We start from the raw sequence: 8,199 nt of genomic DNA on the forward strand, positions 1-8,199 counted from the left end.
CTCCGAGCTAACCAGCCTGTCCCCTCACAGGAACTAATTTTGCTTCACCAGCAGGAGGGCTTGTTCAATCCTACAAACTGATCATCTTTGAAATACACCAATTTTTCATGTATCCCTAAACCAGATTCTGAAATCAATTCTGCAGATCTGGGTAATGCCCTAATTCCCTTTACACACCTACTCAGACATGTTGGTGCAGAATCCATGCGAATGCTGGGTGATCAAAGGAGATGCACTGACACTGAACATTTGGCACCAGTGTCTATGGCAAAGGGCTGTCAGGTGTTTTGTCACAGCCAGGAGGCACCTCAAAGAGTGTATGTGGTTCCCATACTCCTGTGGTTCCACTTGCAATCCTGGATACTCCTGCAGCTCCCAACTGTGCTGTCACACTGCTCTGCCAGACAAGCAGACACTTTATCTCCCTGGCCTCTACTCTTGGGTCAGGGTGACCGGTGGTCAATGCCCTGCAAACTGCAGCATGGAGCCACTTTTTCTTTCTTTGATATTGCACATCCACAGAGACAACACGCCCAGCAGAAAGACTGGACACATTCTTCTGGCTAAATTCATACCTGATTTTGCCTGATTGGTATGATTTCACCTGGAAACACGTTGAGATTCTCCATCCTTCTGTTTGGGATAACAAGTAGGAGTTAATCTAGTTTTATCCAACAGACTGCACAGTGGTGTGAAAAGTGGTTGTCCAGCTGCAGGCCAGAAGACTGGAGCCTTTACCAACTGCTGCTCTCTAAAAAGCATCCCCAGAGCTGCTGAGCAGCAGGGTGGTTGGCCTGCCAACCGACTGCTGCACATCAAACGCAGGCGCAGCTGTTCCTCCCTGCTACCAGCATCACATCAGATTACAGCTAATTGATCATAACGATTTTCTTATTTTTTTTATAAGACCAGTGCCAACCATCTGAAAAGGAATGATGTGCAGAAGAGTAGAAGACAAACTATGGGCCCCTGGATGTGGACAGTGAGAGTTCTGACTGTCACTCACCAGATCCTTTAGGGCACGTTAGGATTGCATAATGCCCAACAATAGCACAAAGAAATCTGGCCTTTCTCTACTCAAAAAGCAGAAGATACATTGCAGAAAAATCATCTCCATATGGGAACAGTGATTTACCATGATAACAAATGCTTGCCAGGGCAGTCACATTTCTACCTCCCTCTAGAGCAGAGCACAGTTCAAAAGGGATTTGGGATTCAGAAACTGTCAATCTGTTCTCCGTGGAATAAAAGGATTTAATTTTCTTCAGAGGATGTTTTTGCTTTGGAGAATAAAATACGCTTGTCTATATACACAAAAGAAATCAACTTTCTTAGAGATAGTCATTATGATATTTATAAAACAATTTACCATGTACTGAAAAGTTGTTAATATCCTGACAATTTCTCTGCAGAAACCACATACACTTGGATTTTAAAGATTAAATTAGAAGAGGCAAAGTGAATACTCACAGGGCAGAGCAACTGCAGCTACTGTCCTTGGAGCAAACTCTGAGTTATGCACAGCCCCACCATATCACCTGACTTGATATTATCAATTGGATCTACCTTCTGCTACACACAACATTATGCACCCAGTGATAGTGCAAATACCACTTCAGAAAATCAAGATTTGCTCATCTGGCAAATACTGTAAGGATGTCCTTAAAGTAGAGTGAATTAGCTATGAAGTAACAAAAACTTTGTTGCATTAACCAAACAGTAGCCATAAGCATATCTGGGTGCTAAAACAGTAAGTTTGTTCGGTAGCATCAGCCAACAGCTACTGAGACAATCCACTCTCATATGTGGTCAAAACACTGTGATGCTCCTCTGGCTGACCTCAATCCCAAGAGGTAAACTGACAACCTGAATTAGAGAGCATAGGTCATGGTAAAATGCAGCCCCACCAGCCAGGGAGGACAGTTTTAATTTTAGGTTTTACTTAAATTTTCAAGCTCCTGTTCACAATCTTGTTGTTGTTGTTTTGGGAATTATGTATATTCCAGCTGTTAGCTGGGGGCTTTTTCTCCCTCTCCTTCATTTCTAGTTACTGAGTTGTGGCAACTACACATCCTTCTGTTTGCCAGTTTTTGAATGGGAGACTTTGGAGAGGCTACAGTTTGGTTCATAGCTGTCCTGCAGACAAATTCTAACACACATAGCACACAATCAGTTATCTTTCACAGCATAAAATAATTCAATTTTCTGAATTCAGTCCAACAGCTAATACTTCTGCAAGAAATGAGAGTCAGGAAGTAAGCCCAAAGACTTTACCCAAAATATCAGCTAGATCCCAGCTACTGCCCAAAAGCCATGACAGCAGTGGAGTACATAAGCTCTAGAGAGTGGGAAGAAGGAGAGGCAAATCACTGCACAACAGACAAGTTTACAGTCAGTTTTGCACATAAAGAGAGGTTTGGAGCACTTCTAAGCTATTGTATGCTTGAACTGTGTGAGAGTATTTTATAAGAAGTAATATTTGTATACAGTGTTTCACTTCTAGGGTTATTTCTTCACTGACAGTTTCAGACTTTCTAAGTCTGTGGGTGGGGGTTTTTCTTCTGTTTCAGTGGTCTGAAGCGTTTTTTCAGTTCCACTGTTTGACTTGGGCTGGATTTCTCAGCTGCATGCCTGAATGCTTCAGAGAGTCCTCATCCCCATCTAGTAAAAGGTGGCTTCTGACAATACCTCATTCTTAGCAAGCACTGTTTTCAGTTTCCTAACTACTGACTTTGTGTCTCAGTCCTACTGCTTTTAAACACATTAAAGAAACTGACAATTCTGGAAAGAAACCCCTTTGGAAGCAGTTACTTCTGCCTTCTTTTTGCCACCACACACCTGAGGTCTGATGTCACCTCTCTCAGTTGCTCTGTGCATATTCCTGCATTATTCTGGGTGTCATGTGGTGTATCTATCCAATGCCTTACAAAGTTACCCCTGGTTTTGTAGCTTTTAATGCCTTGATGACTCATGTCTACTTCAACACTGTTCTCCTATAACTTCCTGGGATGACAATATCATTGCCCATTAAATTACCTCACTCTAAGTCTCATTGGATCTTTTGGAATCTTTTGGTAATGTTGTAACTCTTGGTCCGCGCATGGTGCCACAGCCACTCGCCCAGATTTCTGTAACTCTTCTATTGCATTACAGCAGCTTCTGTTCTCCTCAGAGGCTGTCTATGATCTCATTCATCAGCATTTCTACATATATGGCTTTACAGCATTTAAATTATCTCTGCAGGGAGTCAGTCAATCCAGCCCTCAAAGATGCCATTTTGCAGTGTACCACGATCATGGTAAATGCTATGTTTTCATCGCTTGCTATCAGGCTTAACTTCCTGATAATATCATTGCACTCAGCCTCATCAGTTTCAGCAGTAATCAAGCAATCAGTAATTAAAGTACATACTAGGAATATTACCACATATCTCGCTATTTTACTCTACTCTTTCAAGGGTTGATTAAATCCCAAATAATAATTACAAATTCTACATTGTTTGTGGGTAAAAAACCACAGAAGAATATGGCTTATCTGGCTGTATTTGCCAGTGTTCCCTTTCCTTCTGGATAACATCACAGAAAACCCCATTTATTTTTCAGAGTGAACAGAAGTATATAGTTTATATATCTTATATAGTATATATCTTATATACTATAAGATTGCTGTTTGCTCATGACTCTGTGTCCTCGAGCATATAATAGCTCTTCATTTGGAAAACCACGTATTTAGTTGCAGAATTTAAAAAAATAAACTAGGACCTCTGAACAAATATAACTTGGACAGTTGGTTTGGCCCATTACTTCTTCCTCCTTTTTTTTTTCTTTCCAAGTCCCACTGTCACGAAGCTGGATGCCTACCAGTCACTGGATTAAAACACAGGCCTCTGAACCCAGCAGGTCTGTGTTTCATCCCAGCAGGAGCCTACGTGGCCACAAGAGAATTGCCAGTGCATGTCAGGATAACAAAGCCCAGTTAAGCTGTTCAACAGCGATGCAGTCAGCCACCAGAGAGGCAGTTTCAGCACTCATGGAACAGGTCTCACCACACGGCAGTTCTGCCCATCGCATTCCAGTCGTGCTTTTTCTAAATGTGCAGAGTGACATATTTTGAAGAAAGGAGCTTGTTTTCACTTCTTTACGGAGAAAGTACTGCAAGCAGCAGAAACCACAAACTTCAGTTTGGGGCTGAGGTTTCTGAAAGAGGAAGTGTGTGTGGGACCACGCTCTTGGAGGAATGTGAACAATATAAATAGGCTTTATAAGAAAACACCCGTATCACGCATTCTCGATCTCTCCTCAGCAGAAAAATCAAACGCTGTTTCCCACTTTGCAAAGGTTCAGATGTAGTCTTGGTAGGCAAATTTCTCCAGCATGACTTGCTAGCTTGAGACACAGTATGGGAACCCCAGCTCTCATTTCGCTCAGCGCCTTGGGAGAGAAAGCTTAAGTAGCTTCTCTATTTTGGCATAATGCATTATGACACACCATACTTCAGCTCTGATCAAAGGGCTCCTGTTCACATTCGCACTTCAAAGCAGGTTTAAATCAGATCCTACACTCATTTAAGAGCATAAACAAGTGACTCAAACTCTAGCTTTTCCTACCATCTAAGATCTCTTTTAATGAATATCAGTTACATGGATAATAAGTAATTCTATTCATAGATTTTTATCCAGGTGTTATTTTGAATGCCTAAGTTTGAACAGCACATGTTGTGAGACGTGACAGACAACTCCTAGAACAGCCTTAAGCCAAAATTAAATGTTAAGGAACTTTGCTCTTAAATCACTCCTCTTTAACTCTCCAAATAGCTGTCAGCAGTGTAGAGCTCTGAGATGGAAACGACTTGGAGAGTGCACCCACCTTTGCCACTCTAATAGATAGGTACACTATTTGACAAGCTTATTATTTCACCTATTTAAAGCCCCATTTAGTAATTTTCCACTAGGATTAGCTTCTGAAAAGAAACTCCACAAAGGGTTTAGCGTAGTCCTCCTGAAACACAGGTCTTAGACTGTCTGAATATGTATCATTGCTTTTATTTGCATTTCAAACAAAGCTGATGAAAGTACAAATGCCCAAAAAGGTAGCAGGTGCTTAGGAAAAGCCTCAAAAACAACCCTTAAAATAGCTGCATACATACACAACTACTCTCCAGTGTCATTTACGATCCCAAACAGCTCCTTCTGTCTCCTTGGAATAAGGCGAGCCATTCTTACAGCACTTAATTGGTTCTAGGGGTAACCAAGTCCAGCTGCTCTGTCTGGCAAAGCAGCACAGCTGCCTTCTCTCAGTCCAGAGGAGCTGAGGAGAGGGGGAAAAAAATGGAAAGTACCCACCACTTCAAGAGCTCCACTCCCAGGGTCTCGAAAACCTGACTAGAATCCAGATCAGAATTTTAAACGGATCCTTTAGGAGCAGCAATCAGCTTCCTAGGCAACCAGGGTGGCCACATTGCTGGCTGCTAACATGGAGATAGGAGGAAGGGGAGGGAGTGTGGGGAAAAAAAAAATATATATACAATTACCCTTATATGCTTACAGGAGGGTTTCCTAGTTCATAAATATTCTTGCTTCAAGCTGTGATTTTAGTTAAATTCAGAGTCAACTTGCCAAAGTGGGAGGCAGCAAAGTTATTCACAGTGACAGCTTTTAGCCCTGCTGTTGCCGGGCGAGTCGGGACCAGATGGTCGGATGCCAGCAAAACTGGCTTTAGGGAATCTGAACACTTCCTGCCTTCTGAGGAATGCCCAGGTACCATGCTGGGAAAGATTTCTGACCCTTCTGCTGTACTTGTCTACAAAGTTATGTGAATTTAAAGCATATGATATTATCTCCCTATTGGATTTAGTTCTCAAGGAAACTGCTACCTTCAAAAGTGTAATTAGGGAAATCTACCTGGAGAAAAAGCCCTCAGCACTCACATCATCACTGCCAGCTTCCTTCTTACCCCATTCTCTGATGTACTTCAAACCTGCTCATGAGGGACCCCAGCCAGACAGGAAGAGTGGTGGCTGTTCCTCCTTAGTCATTGTCCTTCCATTAAAATCCATCACTGCTGTCCAAAAGGTGAAGGTGGGAAAAGCCTTGGAATACTTTATGGAGACACGCCCAGAAGTTCATGTTGGCACACAAATATTATTCATACCACACTCTTTGTCACCAGAGAGGCAAAGAAATCATATGGAATGGGACATTTTAGTTTCCTTGGCCTACAGTCAGTAACACTGGTTTGCATTAAGGTCAGCAGGTACAGCTCCATGTGGCAAACAGACCTGATGTTCCCTCAGGAAGGAGTGTGTATGTGAACACGGATAACAAGGGTGGGTGTAGCAGAAACAACATTCAAATAAAAATACTAAGTCACTGCTACTTGAAACATGAATAACACCGAATGCTTTAAGTATCTGAGTATCTCAGCATCCTATTTCTGTGCACAAATTCATTGGCTGAGAATGCAAGACACACACAGTCTGGAGCCATGTTCTAGTTTAAGTAAAGATAAATAGCACAGCAAAATCCACCTTCCCACAATTTTAATTCTTCATGCTTATAATTAACACCGACTGGCATACTGTGAATCACCAGAAGACTTCTACACACATACACACACCTACTGCTGTATCAGCTGAACTTCCAGGATGAACACATGGAATTGCTCCAAGGCATGAGCAGTAAGTTTAGCAGGTATAAAGCCAGGCACTTCAATGTAATTTATTTCTAACTATGTTTAATACTCGTATCAGGAATACGCCCCATTCATAGTGCCCAATTCTTCTGCATTAACATACAGAAGGCACTACTCCAGGGTGTAGGAGTAAATAAGAAAGTGTGTGGGATGTAGGAGTGGATGAGTTGTGGAGTATTTTCTCAGTGTATCAGAGGAAAAGCAGTCAGTGTGGCTAAGCCAGGCTTCTCTGTTTTACACCTACATAGGGCGAGGATTTTAAGAATTAATTTCCTACTCACTACCTTAAGATTTGTCAAATGAACAAACCCAGTAACCTTAAGAGTAGCTCCAGCCCTAAGAGAACTTGCTTTCAGACAAGGAAGTGAAAAAGCCATATTTTAATACTTGATTCATCCTGGATGAGCCCACTGTGAACACCAGTGATAACCAGACAACAGATAGTATTCCAAGAATATCTAGAAAATATCTAGATATTCCAAGAGCCTCTAGAAAACTGCCAACGTAGCACTGCCTGATTCATTTCAGGTCATTTAAACTTCTCCTGCTCTTACAGATCTTTGCCTAGGAAAAAAAAAAAATCCTCATTCTACTATACCTAAGTACCCTTTAGCCAGATAATTCCTGATTCTTCTCTTGCCTTTGGATGCCCCCTTTGGATGGGGCACCTGATGAGGCTGGTCAGGAACCATTAATTCCTGTTAACACCCTTAGGGCCATAACACATATTTCCTCTCCATATGAGCAACATTTCTTGCTTACAGCCATGCACAGAGACACCTTCTTCAGTGAACTGTGCTGTGTATTAATCATTTCTTTTAATATTCTACAAATAGCATCACTGGCTCTCAATAATCAGCCCTTACAAGATTTCCACTCTCCAGTTCAGGTACGTGTGACCATGGCAAACACAAACAAGAGAGGCAAAGAGCCAGGACACTGAGCTGCAGTGTGACATCAGGTCAGAAAAGTGATACCTTCCCACAGCTGAAGGTTCAGCACGTGCAATGGGATGGCAACAAAATCTACTTTGGCGTGTCTGACGGTTGCTGGAAAACCTGTAACTTTTGAAGTGCTCTGTAGAATTATAGTGCTAAAAAGGCTCCTTGGAGATTTCCCTTTCTTATGTATGTTGTGAGGGGGAATGTAATTTTTATATTTTTAGTATGTTTAAGACAGTATAATTTTATTTTTTTTTTAGGTTAAATGAACGAATAACAAAATGAACAAATGATGGCCCTAGAGGTCACCTCTATCCAGCCTGAATGCAGCCTGTCGGCATTCCGTGTTAATGAAGACAGCCTGCCAGTATAAATCATTTGTCATTGTCACTCTGAGGACTCGTTTTGTTTTTTTTTTTTTTCTTTTCAGAAAAGCTGTGATTTCTTTGTCTTGTTAGTTTTTGCATTCAGCTAACTAGCATGTTTCAAGGGCAGGACAAGATCAAGAAAAGATGGGAGTGTATTGTGGCAGGAATGTGAGAGAGAGACAAATAAGTTGTGCACTGTGT

This window comes from Myiozetetes cayanensis, unplaced genomic scaffold (genome assembly GCF_022539395.1).
Source record: "Myiozetetes cayanensis isolate MyiCay16 unplaced genomic scaffold, myiCay2020 scf13, whole genome shotgun sequence".
Lineage (NCBI taxonomy): Eukaryota > Metazoa > Chordata > Aves > Passeriformes > Tyrannidae > Myiozetetes > Myiozetetes cayanensis.